Source organism: Pieris rapae, chromosome 11 (genome assembly GCF_905147795.1).
Source record: "Pieris rapae chromosome 11, ilPieRapa1.1, whole genome shotgun sequence".
NCBI lineage: Eukaryota > Metazoa > Arthropoda > Insecta > Lepidoptera > Pieridae > Pieris > Pieris rapae.
The window spans coordinates 3,280,127-3,298,621 of record NC_059519.1 but is presented as its reverse complement, the minus strand read 5'-3'; the positions used below and the strand labels follow the sequence as shown (position 1 = coordinate 3,298,621).

At 29.5% G+C, this 18,495-nt stretch overlaps 1 protein-coding gene and 3 long non-coding RNA genes across 6 annotated transcripts in view; all 4 read right to left on the bottom strand.

Annotated features, from left to right (window-relative positions):
* LOC110997415 (protein outspread) overlaps nt 1–18,495 on the bottom strand; it is a 220,842-nt gene that overhangs the window by 152,930 nt on the left and 49,417 nt on the right. The gene's annotated exons all lie outside the window — the stretch shown is intronic.
* On the bottom strand, nt 6,149–7,419 carry LOC123689543. The gene is made up of 3 exons (XR_006750488.1): nt 7,390–7,419; nt 6,879–6,985; nt 6,149–6,347 (listed from the first exon to the last, which is right to left on the bottom strand). It is a non-coding gene; the product is annotated as an uncharacterized LOC123689543 (long non-coding RNA).
* Nucleotides 9,959–11,770, bottom strand: LOC123689542. Its single transcript, XR_006750487.1, has 3 exons — nt 11,741–11,770; nt 11,230–11,336; nt 9,959–10,698 (listed from the first exon to the last, which is right to left on the bottom strand). It is a non-coding gene; the product is annotated as an uncharacterized LOC123689542 (long non-coding RNA).
* On the bottom strand, nt 14,311–16,122 carry LOC123689541. The gene is made up of 3 exons (XR_006750486.1): nt 16,093–16,122; nt 15,582–15,688; nt 14,311–15,050 (listed from the first exon to the last, which is right to left on the bottom strand). It is a non-coding gene; the product is annotated as an uncharacterized LOC123689541 (long non-coding RNA).

Below are 18,495 nucleotides of genomic sequence, written 5' to 3'. Positions count from 1 at the left end.
CAGCTTACAAACAGTTAGTACGGTATTTTCAAGCCATTAGTCAACCGATGTTTAGACTTTGGATCCGTCACCTTATGACACTTTATCGATGCGAGAATTCGTAAAAAAACAGAACCAGTTGAGATTTGTGCTAGTTGACTGCCGACAGTTACTCGGCTCAGTGATTTAAATATTTAGGAGCTCAGATGCTTATCAACGATTGATGTTTAAGGCATGGAAGTTTTAAGCGAGAGAATTGTGACCTATATAAAACTGACTGAACTATCCGATCGGCCAAATCAGCTAATTTATATTAAAAAGGTCATAAGAGTGCATAAACATAAGCAGAAAACTGTAAATGTCTTGGTAAATAAAAAGAAGACAGATTCAGTCTCCTCATGGTAGAAATTCAGACAGGACATGGTGCGATTCCTTGCATGTGTGACTAAAACGATACACACAAACAAAGCGAGACACCTTAGAATGTCTAATGTTCGCAGCTGCCTGGAGCAACAAACCGATAGAAGAATAACACTGGAACAGTAAGCTAACTAATTGAAGATTAGATACAAAAAAAAATATTTATAGAATATTATCGAATAAATGTTGTGTCTTCCCGCAAATACCATACCGTATATATATGTACCGCAAGTAACATACCGCGTACCATCAAATATTCTAGACGTTAACATATCCTGGACTTGGGCCAAAGTAAAACGATACTAATAGCTTTAGCGTATTTTTCAGACCAAACAGATTTGAACCCAGGAACGTCTGCTGATCGTGCAACTTCTAGACCAATATAGTAATTGGAATATATATTTACATACATGTTGTACTAAACCCGCGCCTAAAAAAGGCGACCTACATATTAACAACACTACTTAATATTCATGATTATTCGTATTAAAACCTAAAACCATTTGTAACTATTTTGCGGTTGATTAATGGCGTAACAATTTTTTATTTCAATGTAGAAAAAAAATTAAAAGTTTCTGTATTATTGAACCACCATGGTTTCTTAACAGTTTTTATGTCGCGACCCAAGAAAAAGTTATGTAAAACAGTATTGCGACCCCGTTAAATTATAATAATATGTACATAGCTATTTTTAACGAATCTTTTTTACCTATATGTAGTTTTAACAGACTGCGAGCCCCTGATAGTCTCCCGACCCCCTACTTAGAAACGATGAACAGAAGGATTTTATGGCAACGATGGGAGCTAGTCGATTCATGGTGGTTTTCACCAGCAAAAAAACAAGACTGCACACACTAACGAAAACATTAAATATATTTTTTTGAAACTTTGGATACTAAAATGTTTATTTTCATCTAGCAAAACAACTCTTAGTTTTAATCTCCGATTACTTTATGCTATCGTTTAATTTTATTACTATGTAAGTAGGTGACCAACCTTTTGTGTCTGACGCCTGTGATTTAAGTCTGAATATGCCGGTTTCCTCGCGATATTTTCCATCGCCTCATGAGTGTTAAGCATATAGACGGGGTTTGAACCTACGACCTCAGGTATGACAGTTGTTCTAGGCTAACTAAAGGCTAAAATCACATAGGTATCTCCTGTCAATTCAATTCAATAAATCTATTTGCCGTTATTGGAAGAGTTAAAAATTTACTCAATTAGGTGAATACGAAAAATAAAAAATCCACTGAGATGACGTCGGCCTTTGTAACATCCATCATTCACCGTTTCCAATCTCAACTCTTTTAGACTTCAATTTTGTACAATAAATCAATCGATTCGCACTGAAAAAACTTGTAATTCATCAAACATCGTTCCAACCACAGTATACAGACAAAAATAACTTTAAACAAGGCGTTTATATCTTTAATTTTAAGACGCCACATTGAATTAAACATTAAATAAATTAATATAAAAACGCCTATTTATTCTGTACCAACTGTAACGATACAGCTACAATTAATATTTTCAATTAAAATGTAACTGATTTAAGAAAACACTATAGAATAATAAAACTTTATCCTAGTCAATTATTAGTTGTGAAGACCTCTTCACGAGTAAAATTCTCCTTTGAACCACCCTATTTCTGTCCCCGCCAAGTCTAGCCATGAATTTTCTTAATAATTCCAGTAGACCACGTTTGCATTGGCCTATCTCTATTTATTTTTCAAGGAGGACCAAACTATTTTTTTGTCCAAATGGCAACGCTACGACGAACTGTCGAAGTGTCGATAAACACAGTTTACTTTAATTCATTTTTTTAATAATGAGTATTTTGTTATTACTGATTAGCAGATATTTCAATTATCCTTCAACTTATATATTGAATAAGCTTCAAAACATCTGTTACAACACGTAATTAACCGTACTTCAACGTTCGTATACTGTGGACGTACCACTGACCCATATATAACATTGGGGACAGAAATCAAGTTTTTTCAAAACCTGCCCAGTTTTTTACAATAATTAGATATTTTTTCATGCGAGTTTACATTTATTACTTGAAGCTCTATTCTAAATTGTATATTTATTGAAATTAACCGGTTTATAGCAATTGACATTTAACTACGATATTAATGTATGGATTTCCGCACTGACAGTAATTACCAATATAAAGATTTGAACACAGAATAATTACTAAAAATCAAAGATTTTTAACGCTTTATTATCTCAACACGAAACAAAACTAACTTATACTGAAACAGATTATGATACTATTAAGCAACGGTTAAGTTTCCTTCTGTGCGAGATTCACGTACTTTCAACAGCGCGTTCTAATCCCACATAGTAACGGAAATTTCGTGTGAATATCTAATAAATATCTTGTTAATGCGCTCGCATGTAAGGGAGAGTTTATTGATGGTTCAATAAAACATAACAAACTCGTAATAATATCGGTTTCATCGAGTTGGAACCGAATACCGCGCGTCAATCATGACACGAATCTATAGAAACTAATAAATAAATTACCAATTATCTCCACTAAAACACAGGATTCTCAAAACAATTCGCAAAGATAATTACGAATGCTAAAGTGAACACATTAACGGTTCGAATCTCAAGGTCTTGATAAACCTAGGCTTCAGGCATTCCAAGTAACGCCTAGGTCATAAAGAAGGAAGCGAGTTTAAGGTCGACGAGTTAATTCCTTAAACCAGTTTAAATATGAAGATTTAAAAAAGTTTATAAAGGGTTTTACATGCTATTTTGCACGTATGTTACTTACGATACGATAAAGTACTTTGTGCTGACAAATAATAGAATATTTTACGCCTAATCAAAGGTACTAAATGATGGTTAGTTACTAATGGCTTTTAAGGGAAAATCTGCCCAGGATATCCAGTATACAGTAAGTAAAGTCTTGGGAAGATAATAGACGGCTTTAATTTTTTAATTATATTTTTTTGTTGTCTGTGTTCGTCATGATCGGTATTGTATCGGTTCGATGTAGAAATACTGTGTCCCCAAGTACTTTTCAATTATTCTTTAATTTAGTATGGTATCATGTATAGCTTTGGTTAAGATACTAAAAAAAATATCAATAACCCCAATATTGATAATTTCCCCCTCACCAAAGAAGCTGTGATATTTATTTGAAGATGCGGGCAATGTTACATTTCAGTTTCTTTTATTTTTTTTTATTACTCACTTCAGATGTCTGTTTCATATAATATATTGTTTCTCTATATACTCTATTTTGTTTTATATAATTTATATTAGCTGTAAGATTACTAATAAATAAATATTAATAAATGATTACCCGTTTCATTTATTTTTATATTATAATTTTTTGAGCAATTACTTCATCTAAAAATACTAATATAATTAATTAAATATCCTTATCTAAATATTATAATGGTATGTAACATATTGTATTACAAATTCATCGGTTATCACTGTGCTAGACAAAACACGAATTAATAGATAACAGTCCTATAAACCAGACATATAGAATAACAATATATACTTATTAAATACACATACATTGAAAATATGTTATGTCGGCATAATAAGGTAGACATTTTTCTTCTTGTGGTGCACTACTGGAGGTTGACCGCTAGTGTTGTTATGCGAGATTTTTTCGTATGATTTAATTTTAAAATTTGAATTTGAGTTGAGATTTACTTTAAGACATGCCGGTTTCCTCACGATGCCTTCACCCTATCGGGGATAGACCCTACGACCTTAAGGATGAGAGTCACTCGTTGCAACCTCAAGGCCAAGAGTGCTTCATTATTTAACACATAAAGGTTAACAATACTAAATTAAGTAGGAAGCGAAAAACGCAGGCAATATATTTTATTAAGTGTACCTCATTTCTAAAAACCTCAAAAGAGTAAGAGAGTAAGTTCGTAAGCAAACAGTTCCAAGTAATATATGTAATTACGGACATTATATGTTCCTGTCAACACTTTTAACTTAACAATCCAAGTAAAAACAATAATACACAAATAATACACATTATTACACAAAGTTCACAGAAAAACCATAGAAGGTATCAAATGGAATTTATTCTGACCTTTTGTAAACTGTAACCTTAAATGTCAAAAGATCATCAAATAATTAAAACAACTGCCTTATAAGGTTCATACTAGAAACAACCTACCCACTGTGCGCAACAGGAAAATGCAATGCGAAAAAATTTAGAAAATTAATAAAAATAATATATCTGGAACATAATACACATTGTACAGTATTTACAATATAGCCTACAAGCTTATAATAATAATAGAAAAATATAAAAAGGAAAATTAAATTTTTTTTTTCTTAACTGCTCCCTGTGGCTTATCGTTTAATGCTGGCAGCATTGCCTCGTTGATCGAGTGCTGCTGATGTATTTTGTGTGGTTTAAGTTTCATTTATGTGTTATAATTTGCCTTTTAAGTCTATTTCTTGGTTAGCTTGTTAGTTGTCTGTATTAATATTTAATTTAGTTCGCCGTTTATTTCCATATAATTATTGTATACGTCTCTATTCGCTCAATAGTCCGCCAAGTCCAAGTATTTTTATGACCAAAACCGCATCAATAATTTTTATTTGAAAAATTGAAATTATGACGCTTAAGCAGGAAAGTTCTCATTAAAACCATATTCTCAGAATAACGTGCATAAATCATTAATCAATTAGGAAGTCTTTTTTGAAGTTTAAGACTGTCTAAATTTGCGTCATAATTATACAACGTATCGATTTTTATATGTTTGAAAAACTTTATATTTTTTACCTTGTGTAGTTGTTTAATAATTTATAACACGTCTTCGAATACCGCACAGTTGGCTAAAAAATCTGGCTTCTCTGAACTCTGAAGCAAAAACGACTGGCAAGATCTGTCACTTTTGATAGGCGTTCGTTTCATCACTTGTTTCTGTATAATCACCTCAAAGAATTTTAAACACTGACAATCTGTCTTTACAAGAATCGTTTTAACGGCAATGATTTTCCTGGATTTTTGTACTGATAAATTCAAAGCGCAGTATAATTTTAATTAGCTATAAAATGCATTAAATCAGAAATGATAAGATTTATATAGAATAGAAAATAAGACTTATTTAAAAGATTTCTTAAAGAATATTACTTTTTTTTTAAATTAGACTTTTTTTATAAGATTTATACAAAAATCAGACATGTGTGTGTTTTTTTTTAATGTTTTTTTTTCGCATGTATACAGACAACGGATTGCGCAGTGTGTTAACAAGGGCACGTTTGGTGTAAGGCGAACCAGCTCCCTTACGTATCGATGAAGGTAATTTGACACCTCAATGCGAAGCGGAAATTGATTTTTTGTCGAGGATATCATGTAATTATTCATGAAAGGACACTCGTTATGTAATTAATATTCTTCGATAATCAGAAGAGATGCAGCAAACAAAAATATTAAACTAGATTAAAAAAGAAAATCATAAAACACAAACTCTGTTTAAATGTTTAATTAAAATTGATTTGTTAAAGATCAGGCGTACGTGCTAACATACAAAACTTTAGCTTTCGTATATATGTGTACACTTAGCCATATACAAGTAATAAGAATTTCTGTTTATTTCCAATCAGTTAAAAAAAATCCATTTATTTTACTTATATTTTTTCTATGATATTACACGCTGTCTTTGCTTCCTTCAGTATCATTGATCGAAACCACATCGCGGGTCTCCAAACCTCTGAACAAACAAATGATTGTGATATGTGTCAGATTCATAGGTTACTCACAATTCGTATACATTTTAAATAATAAATATGGATTCCTGGTGTGTGATTAAAAAATCGGTAAATGCGTTTATTGGTCCGATAGATTGTAATGAAACATTTCCATCCCGCGGCCATAGTAAATTGGGCCCGAAGACCACAGCTAAGTTGCTGCTTGTCATCTTATTTAGGCAGCTACGATCTTGTACCTATAAATATTATCTCTAGTAGGACATAAAACTTAACAATTTGAATCTAGGATTTATTTAACTATGAGAATGTGTGTATATGTTCCTGGCATTTCATAAGTAGTTGTTCAGTGCTTTCCAAAACTTTTGCTGGAAGTATGTACGAAATTTGTCTAAGTAATTTACTTTTTGAGGGATTCGTTATTTACTGATAAAATTTCTTCCAAATATTTAGAAGAAATCTTTGTATTGTAGGTAGTAAAAAAACTTAATGTATTGAAGCATATAAAAATAATACTAATTCTTTTGTGAAATCCTTCAGTGTATATATTTCAAATTATTTTAACTTTATTGAAAGGTGTATGTATTATATGTATAACAATCTAAAAATAATCAAAGAAATACAAACAATTATTTCATTTAGGTTTGAAGTGCCACAAATATTAATCATCATTTTTTTAAATATATAGCAAACGAGCCTGCGGAACGTCCAGTCAGGGACGACTCGATTTATTTTTATATGTTATAGTAAAATTAAAAAAAGACAAATACCTTCCACAAAAACTGCATAATATACTTTAAAATCTTGTAATTGTCTAGAGGTAGCTTTTCGAGAATCAATATTTTCACCTTTCTTGCCTTCCTAGGTATTACCCAGGCTGAAAATATAAATTAAATACATTCCTTTAATTATAACCAACTTCATTAAAATTAGATTAACAATTCTACTCGTGTTTTGTACATATATTTTCTGTTAAGAAAAACTAATATTTTTATGCCTAGACAGAAATAGTTGTTTCCTAGAACTTTAGGACGGAACACGAGGGTAGTTTATTATTTTATATGAGTAAATATATTTTAGGGATTAACCTTAGCTTTATAGTATATACAAGTAAATACACAAATATACTAAACATGTATTTAGTAAAATCTGTAGTACATTTTAATCACATATTATTGAATTTTCCATCTATGAGTTTTATTCACTAATTGATTTAAATAAACTCGGTTATCATGTTATAAAAATGTAACAGATTTTAATGTATTGAAAACATTTACTAACCTTCATATTTGCTAACTACGTCATATAAATATTGGTTTTTTATGTTATTTATTTCTGAAATAATAAAATTTGTTTTTTGTATTATGAACATACTATCATAATTGTACTTAGTGGGTATAAGAATTTGCGGGTTATCTATGCATATTTTAAGTAAATTTATTTGTAGTTTTCAATACATTAAAATCTGTTACATTTTTATAACATGATAACCGAGTTTATTTAAATCAATTAGTGAATAAAACTCATAGATGGAAAATTCAATAATATGTGATTAAAATGTACTACAGATTTTACTAAATACATGTTTAGTATATTTGTGTATTTACTGTAGTAGGGATTCACGGGTTCTGCCTCACTCGCTGCCTCAGTCAACCTAACCCCCCGTGCCGGGGACTGCCTCACTCGCTGCCTCAGTCAACCTAACCCCCCGTGTGTTTCTGGCTCAGCGGCAGTCCCCGCCTAAAAAAAAAAAAAAAAAAAAAAAGTTTGGTCTCTTTCCCCACTAAACAGACCGTGCTGAGTCGATAGCACTCACTCCCGAAGCGATATTTCTCTCTGTTTCGAAGTTAGGTTTTGCTATACGTTGCAAATTAATCGATTTACTAATCACCTCATAATAAGAATGTAACGTCTCGTCCAAATCCTCATTTACTAATCACCGAGTCAGTTTCGTATGCATAATTAGCAAATTACCATGCGCATTTACCTGCAAATGCACCAGGACAGATGGGAAAAGGATTTACTGAACATTAAAAATATGATTTCCGTGTTTTATGTGTTTATTTGCATTATGTTACAATACAACTTTACTAGTGTCATGTCATTTCTTGGTGAGTCATACGAAAAATTTCTGAGGTAATCTTCCAAGCTGAAACCCCAGAACTTGTAGTACAAATATACTACACAATACTCCTTTATAGCTCCATACCCGACAATTTCTTCTTAAAAAATCCGCTATTACTCTAATAGGTTTACGTCCAAATGAATCAAAATATTCTCCAACTTTTTCGTGGTTGATATGAATAGCTACCCAATGAGATCCTGGTTGTGAGTCAGGGTCAAGATTGCATATAATAAATGTGGGTAAGTGTACGTGCATTGGTAGGCGATTCGAGGGGTACACGCTATACTGGATGCTAGGATGTATTTTATGGAGACTCATTTGCAGTATATTATTGTATCATTTGCAGTTTGCAGCATTTAATGTATTCATTTTTACTCCAACGCGTTTGACCTTCTACTCTTTGTATTTAACAAAAACGGAAAGGACCCTTGAGAATCACGTTGTGCTTACTTAGCAATTTAATACTGTCTTCGAAAACTATCGGAAGTTTATCAGAGCGAATTCGCAAAAGCGACATTAAATCCATAACTGTTAAGATACTTGTATATTTAGAAATAAATAGATCTGCTTACGTTCAATATTTATTCATGATTTGACAAACTTACAATATTTAAAAATTACACAAACACGGATAAAATCATTACATTACTTATTGTACATACGTTATATGACTGTTGTATTATTAACAAGTTTGGTATAAAAAAATAAAAACATTTTGATTACAATACACTATGATAAGAAATAACAATTATTTTAGTATTCAGAGAAACTTATTTTATATCAAAACATGACTTAAAATGAGTAGACATACTTTTATGATTGCATTAATTATGACAGATTCACATAATACTTTCTCTTTTCATAAAATACAAAAGTAGAAAAGTTGCAACGGAATGTAACAAAAATGAGATTCTGTAGTTGAAATATTATTATATTATCCCATACATTTTGAGATAATGAATCAGTCATACATAATAAAAACTTACAAAATGTGATGTATCCTAACTTTAGTGACAAAAAATAGCATTTTTTCTTTTAAACATTATGTTTGGCGGTTAAATAGAAGCAACATTTACTAATAAAATGTATTAAAATAGACAGAAATTATAATAACATAGGGCAGGAGAAAGTAAATTAGATATTTAATTATAAACTATAAAGTCTTGTTAAACAGTAAAAATATTAACAGGATTAATGAAGATCTAAAACAATAACAATACTTGTCTTTTTGTAATAAAAAATCAAAATTGTTATACAATTATAAGAAGAAACTAAAAAAAATTAAATACTATTACCTATTTTAACACCAACAATAAGATTTAAAATTTACATGTTGTAAATTAATAAATATTTATCCTAACTATAATTTTTTCAGAACTTTACAATTACTTATTTTACAATTTAAAGCTAGTCATTTGTCAGGTTATAATTTTTATGATACATTGAATTCCTAATTACCCTAAGACCATAACTTTGATTACACTACTTATTTATTAAAATTATGATACATTTATATATAATACAATTATAAATCTTAAATAATCCATAATACTAGTATTGGAATCTGTAATTAATTATTAACCATAAATATATTTATGTTGTGTTGTATAGATCTCTCAAAATCCTATAAGTAATTAAAATGTCATAGAACATAGACAAATCGAAAAGTGTATGTAGATAAAACTCATGTGCGTATTCTAAAATATTTTATCTGAATTTTTTGGAGTTTAAATTATATAGGTACTGGTTTCGAATAAGCCTCTTAGACCTTTAATGTGAATAGCAGAAAAATAATAGCAATAGGTGAACAAACAGTCTACTAGTAATAAATAAGACGCAAATGTTGACGATTTCTTAACACAAAAATAATCACATAATCTGGAGTTCCTCTTAGAGTGGAATAATATAGTTTTATACACTTAATTAGTTCTTATAGTGTTTTAATGTCATCCACCAAATTAAAACTTACACAAACTACAAGGTACATACGCGAATGTAAATACAGATATTAGTTTTATAAACTGTTCTATTAAACTGGCATTATTACAAGAGTTACGTTTAATTTTGATACAGTGACGTTAAATATAAGTGGGTTATTTGTTTTAGTCTTTCAACGTCACATATTAATTTTATTAAAAGTTATTTATTTTTTCACATAACTGGCCGATAATAACAATGGAACACAACGGTAGTTTACCAGGTCACGTAACAATAAATAAATCAAAAAATAAAAGAACAAACAAATGATTGTGATATGTGTCAGATTCATAGGTTACTCACAATTCGTATACATTTTAAATAATAAATATGGATTCCTGGTGTGTGATTAAAAAATCGGTAAATGCGTTTATTGGTCCGATAGATTGTAATGAAACATTTCCATCCCGCGGCCATAGTAAATTGGGCCCGAAGACCACAGCTAAGTTGCTGCTTGTCATCTTATTTAGGCAGCTACGATCTTGTACCTATAAATATTATCTCTAGTAGGACATAAAACTTAACAATTTGAATCTAGGATTTATTTAACTATGAGAATGTGTGTATATGTTCCTGGCATTTCATAAGTAGTTGTTCAGTGCTTTCCAAAACTTTTGCTGGAAGTATGTACGAAATTTGTCTAAGTAATTTACTTTTTGAGGGATTCGTTATTTACTGATAAAATTTCTTCCAAATATTTAGAAGAAATCTTTGTATTGTAGGTAGTAAAAAAACTTAATGTATTGAAGCATATAAAAATAATACTAATTCTTTTGTGAAATCCTTCAGTGTATATATTTCAAATTATTTTAACTTTATTGAAAGGTGTATGTATTATATGTATAACAATCTAAAAATAATCAAAGAAATACAAACAATTATTTCATTTAGGTTTGAAGTGCCACAAATATTAATCATCATTTTTTTAAATATATAGCAAACGAGCCTGCGGAACGTCCAGTCAGGGACGACTCGATTTATTTTTATATGTTATAGTAAAATTAAAAAAAGACAAATACCTTCCACAAAAACTGCATAATATACTTTAAAATCTTGTAATTGTCTAGAGGTAGCTTTTCGAGAATCAATATTTTCACCTTTCTTGCCTTCCTAGGTATTACCCAGGCTGAAAATATAAATTAAATACATTCCTTTAATTATAACCAACTTCATTAAAATTAGATTAACAATTCTACTCGTGTTTTGTACATATATTTTCTGTTAAGAAAAACTAATATTTTTATGCCTAGACAGAAATAGTTGTTTCCTAGAACTTTAGGACGGAACACGAGGGTAGTTTATTATTTTATATGAGTAAATATATTTTAGGGATTAACCTTAGCTTTATAGTATATACAAGTAAATACACAAATATACTAAACATGTATTTAGTAAAATCTGTAGTACATTTTAATCACATATTATTGAATTTTCCATCTATGAGTTTTATTCACTAATTGATTTAAATAAACTCGGTTATCATGTTATAAAAATGTAACAGATTTTAATGTATTGAAAACATTTACTAACCTTCATATTTGCTAACTACGTCATATAAATATTGGTTTTTTATGTTATTTATTTCTGAAATAATAAAATTTGTTTTTTGTATTATGAACATACTATCATAATTGTACTTAGTGGGTATAAGAATTTGCGGGTTATCTATGCATATTTTAAGTAAATTTATTTGTAGTTTTCAATACATTAAAATCTGTTACATTTTTATAACATGATAACCGAGTTTATTTAAATCAATTAGTGAATAAAACTCATAGATGGAAAATTCAATAATATGTGATTAAAATGTACTACAGATTTTACTAAATACATGTTTAGTATATTTGTGTATTTACTGTAGTAGGGATTCACGGGTTCTGCCTCACTCGCTGCCTCAGTCAACCTAACCCCCCGTGCCGGGGACTGCCTCACTCGCTGCCTCAGTCAACCTAACCCCCCGTGTGTTTCTGGCTCAGCGGCAGTCCCCGCCTAAAAAAAAAAAAAAAAAAAAAAAAGTTTGGTCTCTTTCCCCACTAAACAGACCGTGCTGAGTCGATAGCACTCACTCCCGAAGCGATATTTCTCTCTGTTTCGAAGTTAGGTTTTGCTATACGTTGCAAATTAATCGATTTACTAATCACCTCATAATAAGAATGTAACGTCTCGTCCAAATCCTCATTTACTAATCACCGAGTCAGTTTCGTATGCATAATTAGCAAATTACCATGCGCATTTACCTGCAAATGCACCAGGACAGATGGGAAAAGGATTTACTGAACATTAAAAATATGATTTCCGTGTTTTATGTGTTTATTTGCATTATGTTACAATACAACTTTACTAGTGTCATGTCATTTCTTGGTGAGTCATACGAAAAATTTCTGAGGTAATCTTCCAAGCTGAAACCCCAGAACTTGTAGTACAAATATACTACACAATACTCCTTTATAGCTCCATACCCGACAATTTCTTCTTAAAAAATCCGCTATTACTCTAATAGGTTTACGTCCAAATGAATCAAAATATTCTCCAACTTTTTCGTGGTTGATATGAATAGCTACCCAATGAGATCCTGGTTGTGAGTCAGGGTCAAGATTGCATATAATAAATGTGGGTAAGTGTACGTGCATTGGTAGGCGATTCGAGGGGTACACGCTATACTGGATGCTAGGATGTATTTTATGGAGACTCATTTGCAGTATATTATTGTATCATTTGCAGTTTGCAGCATTTAATGTATTCATTTTTACTCCAACGCGTTTGACCTTCTACTCTTTGTATTTAACAAAAACGGAAAGGACCCTTGAGAATCACGTTGTGCTTACTTAGCAATTTAATACTGTCTTCGAAAACTATCGGAAGTTTATCAGAGCGAATTCGCAAAAGCGACATTAAATCCATAACTGTTAAGATACTTGTATATTTAGAAATAAATAGATCTGCATACGTTCAATATTTATTCATGATTTGACAAACTTACAATATTTAAAAATTACACAAACACGGATAAAATCATTACATTACTTATTGTACATACGTTATATGACTGTTGTATTATTAACAAGTTTGGTATAAAAAAATAAAAACATTTTGATTACAATACACTATGATAAGAAATAACAATTATTTTAGTATTCAGAGAAACTTATTTTATATCAAAACATGACTTAAAATGAGTAGACATACTTTTATGATTGCATTAATTATGACAGATTCACATAATACTTTCTCTTTTCATAAAATACAAAAGTAGAAAAGTTGCAACGGAATGTAACAAAAATGAGATTCTGTAGTTGAAATATTATTATATTATCCCATACATTTTGAGATAATGAATCAGTCATACATAATAAAAACTTACAAAATGTGATGTATCCTAACTTTAGTGACAAAAAATAGCATTTTTTCTTTTAAACATTATGTTTGGCGGTTAAATAGAAGCAACATTTACTAATAAAATGTATTAAAATAGACAGAAATTATAATAACATAGGGCAGGAGAAAGTAAATTAGATATTTAATTATAAACTATAAAGTCTTGTTAAACAGTAAAAATATTAACAGGATTAATGAAGATCTAAAACAATAACAATACTTGTCTTTTTGTAATAAAAAATCAAAATTGTTATACAATTATAAGAAGAAACTAAAAAAAATTAAATACTATTACCTATTTTAACACCAACAATAAGATTTAAAATTTACATGTTGTAAATTAATAAATATTTATCCTAACTATAATTTTTTCAGAACTTTACAATTACTTATTTTACAATTTAAAGCTAGTCATTTGTCAGGTTATAATTTTTATGATACATTGAATTCCTAATTACCCTAAGACCATAACTTTGATTACACTACTTATTTATTAAAATTATGATACATTTATATATAATACAATTATAAATCTTAAATAATCCATAATACTAGTATTGGAATCTGTAATTAATTATTAACCATAAATATATTTATGTTGTGTTGTATAGATCTCTCAAAATCCTATAAGTAATTAAAATGTCATAGAACATAGACAAATCGAAAAGTGTATGTAGATAAAACTCATGTGCGTATTCTAAAATATTTTATCTGAATTTTTTGGAGTTTAAATTATATAGGTACTGGTTTCGAATAAGCCTCTTAGACCTTTAATGTGAATAGCAGAAAAATAATAGCAATAGGTGAACAAACAGTCTACTAGTAATAAATAAGACGCAAATGTTGACGATTTCTTAACACAAAAATAATCACATAATCTGGAGTTCCTCTTAGAGTGGAATAATATAGTTTTATACACTTAATTAGTTCTTATAGTGTTTTAATGTCATCCACCAAATTAAAACTTACACAAACTACAAGGTACATACGCGAATGTAAATACAGATATTAGTTTTATAAACTGTTCTATTAAACTGGCATTATTACAAGAGTTACGTTTAATTTTGATACAGTGACGTTAAATATAAGTGGGTTATTTGTTTTAGTCTTTCAACGTCACATATTAATTTTATTAAAAGTTATTTATTTTTTCACATAACTGGCCGATAATAACAATGGAACACAACGGTAGTTTACCAGGTCACGTAACAATAAATAAATCAAAAAATAAAAGAACAAACAAATGATTGTGATATGTGTCAGATTCATAGGTTACTCACAATTCGTATACATTTTAAATAATAAATATGGATTCCTGGTGTGTGATTAAAAAATCGGTAAATGCGTTTATTGGTCCGATAGATTGTAATGAAACATTTCCATCCCGCGGCCATAGTAAATTGGGCCCGAAGACCACAGCTAAGTTGCTGCTTGTCATCTTATTTAGGCAGCTACGATCTTGTACCTATAAATATTATCTCTAGTAGGACATAAAACTTAACAATTTGAATCTAGGATTTATTTAACTATGAGAATGTGTGTATATGTTCCTGGCATTTCATAAGTAGTTGTTCAGTGCTTTCCAAAACTTTTGCTGGAAGTATGTACGAAATTTGTCTAAGTAATTTACTTTTTGAGGGATTCGTTATTTACTGATAAAATTTCTTCCAAATATTTAGAAGAAATCTTTGTATTGTAGGTAGTAAAAAAACTTAATGTATTGAAGCATATAAAAATAATACTAATTCTTTTGTGAAATCCTTCAGTGTATATATTTCAAATTATTTTAACTTTATTGAAAGGTGTATGTATTATATGTATAACAATCTAAAAATAATCAAAGAAATACAAACAATTATTTCATTTAGGTTTGAAGTGCCACAAATATTAATCATCATTTTTTTAAATATATAGCAAACGAGCCTGCGGAACGTCCAGTCAGGGACGACTCGATTTATTTTTATATGTTATAGTAAAATTAAAAAAAGACAAATACCTTCCACAAAAACTGCATAATATACTTTAAAATCTTGTAATTGTCTAGAGGTAGCTTTTCGAGAATCAATATTTTCACCTTTCTTGCCTTCCTAGGTATTACCCAGGCTGAAAATATAAATTAAATACATTCCTTTAATTATAACCAACTTCATTAAAATTAGATTAACAATTCTACTCGTGTTTTGTACATATATTTTCTGTTAAGAAAAACTAATATTTTTATGCCTAGACAGAAATAGTTGTTTCCTAGAACTTTAGGACGGAACACGAGGGTAGTTTATTATTTTATATGAGTAAATATATTTTAGGGATTAACCTTAGCTTTATAGTATATACAAGTAAATACACAAATATACTAAACATGTATTTAGTAAAATCTGTAGTACATTTTAATCACATATTATTGAATTTTCCATCTATGAGTTTTATTCACTAATTGATTTAAATAAACTCGGTTATCATGTTATAAAAATGTAACAGATTTTAATGTATTGAAAACATTTACTAACCTTCATATTTGCTAACTACGTCATATAAATATTGGTTTTTTATGTTATTTATTTCTGAAATAATAAAATTTGTTTTTTGTATTATGAACATACTATCATAATTGTACTTAGTGGGTATAAGAATTTGCGGGTTATCTATGCATATTTTAAGTAAATTTATTTGTAGTTTTCAATACATTAAAATCTGTTACATTTTTATAACATGATAACCGAGTTTATTTAAATCAATTAGTGAATAAAACTCATAGATGGAAAATTCAATAATATGTGATTAAAATGTACTACAGATTTTACTAAATACATGTTTAGTATATTTGTGTATTTACTGTAGTAGGGATTCACGGGTTCTGCCTCACTCGCTGCCTCAGTCAACCTAACCCCCCGTGCCGGGGACTGCCTCACTCGCTGCCTCAGTCAACCTAACCCCCCGTGTGTTTCTGGCTCAGCGGCAGTCCCCGCCTAAAAAAAAAAAAAAAAAAAAAAAGTTTGGTCTCTTTCCCCACTAAACAGACCGTGCTGAGTCGATAGCACTCACTCCCGAAGCGATATTTCTCTCTGTTTCGAAGTTAGGTTTTGCTATACGTTGCAAATTAATCGATTTACTAATCACCTCATAATAAGAATGTAACGTCTCGTCCAAATCCTCATTTACTAATCACCGAGTCAGTTTCGTATGCATAATTAGCAAATTACCATGCGCATTTACCTGCAAATGCACCAGGACAGATGGGAAAAGGATTTACTGAACATTAAAAATATGATTTCCGTGTTTTATGTGTTTATTTGCATTATGTTACAATACAACTTTACTAGTGTCATGTCATTTCTTGGTGAGTCATACGAAAAATTTCTGAGGTAATCTTCCAAGCTGAAACCCCAGAACTTGTAGTACAAATATACTACACAATACTCCTTTATAGCTCCATACCCGACAATTTCTTCTTAAAAAATCCGCTATTACTCTAATAGGTTTACGTCCAAATGAATCAAAATATTCTCCAACTTTTTCGTGGTTGATATGAATAGCTACCCAATGAGATCCTGGTTGTGAGTCAGGGTCAAGATTGCATATAATAAATGTGGGTAAGTGTACGTGCATTGGTAGGCGATTCGAGGGGTACACGCTATACTGGATGCTAGGATGTATTTTATGGAGACTCATTTGCAGTATATTATTGTATCATTTGCAGTTTGCAGCATTTAATGTATTCATTTTTACTCCAACGCGTTTGACCTTCTACTCTTTGTATTTAACAAAAACGGAAAGGACCCTTGAGAATCACGTTGTGCTTACTTAGCAATTTAATACTGTCTTCGAAAACTATCGGAAGTTTATCAGAGCGAATTCGCAAAAGCGACATTAAATCCATAACTGTTAAGATACTTGTATATTTAGAAATAAATAGATCTGCTTACGTTCAATATTTATTCATGATTTGACAAACTTACAATATTTAAAAATTACACAAACACGGATAAAATCATTACATTACTTATTGTACATACGTTATATGACTGTTGTATTATTAACAAGTTTGGTATAAAAAAATAAAAACATTTTGATTACAATACACTATGATAAGAAATAACAATTATTTTAGTATTCAGAGAAACTTATTTTATATCAAAACATGACTTAAAATGAGTAGACATACTTTTATGATTGCATTAATTATGACAGATTCACATAATACTTTCTCTTTTCATAAAATACAAAAGTAGAAAAGTTGCAACGGAATGTAACAAAAATGAGATTCTGTAGTTGAAATATTATTATATTATCCCATACATTTTGAGATAATGAATCAGTCATACATAATAAAAACTTACAAAATGTGATGTATCCTAACTTTAGTGACAAAAAATAGCATTTTTTCTTTTAAACATTATGTTTGGCGGTTAAATAGAAGCAACATTTACTAATAAAATGTATTAAAATAGACAGAAATTATAATAACATAGGGCAGGAGAAAGTAAATTAGATATTTAATTATAAACTATAAAGTCTTGTTAAACAGTAAAAATATTAACAGGATTAATGAAGATCTAAAACAATAACAATACTTGTCTTTTTGTAATAAAAAATCAAAATTGTTATACAATTATAAGAAGAAACTAAAAAAAATTAAATACTATTACCTATTTTAACACCAACAATAAGATTTAAAATTTACATGTTGTAAATTAATAAATATTTATCCTAACTATAATTTTTTCAGAACTTTACAATTACTTATTTTACAATTTAAAGCTAGTCATTTGTCAGGTTATAATTTTTATGATACATTGAATTCCTAATTACCCTAAGACCATAACTTTGATTACACTACTTATTTATTAAAATTATGATACATTTATATATAATACAATTATAAATCTTAAATAATCCATAATACTAGTATT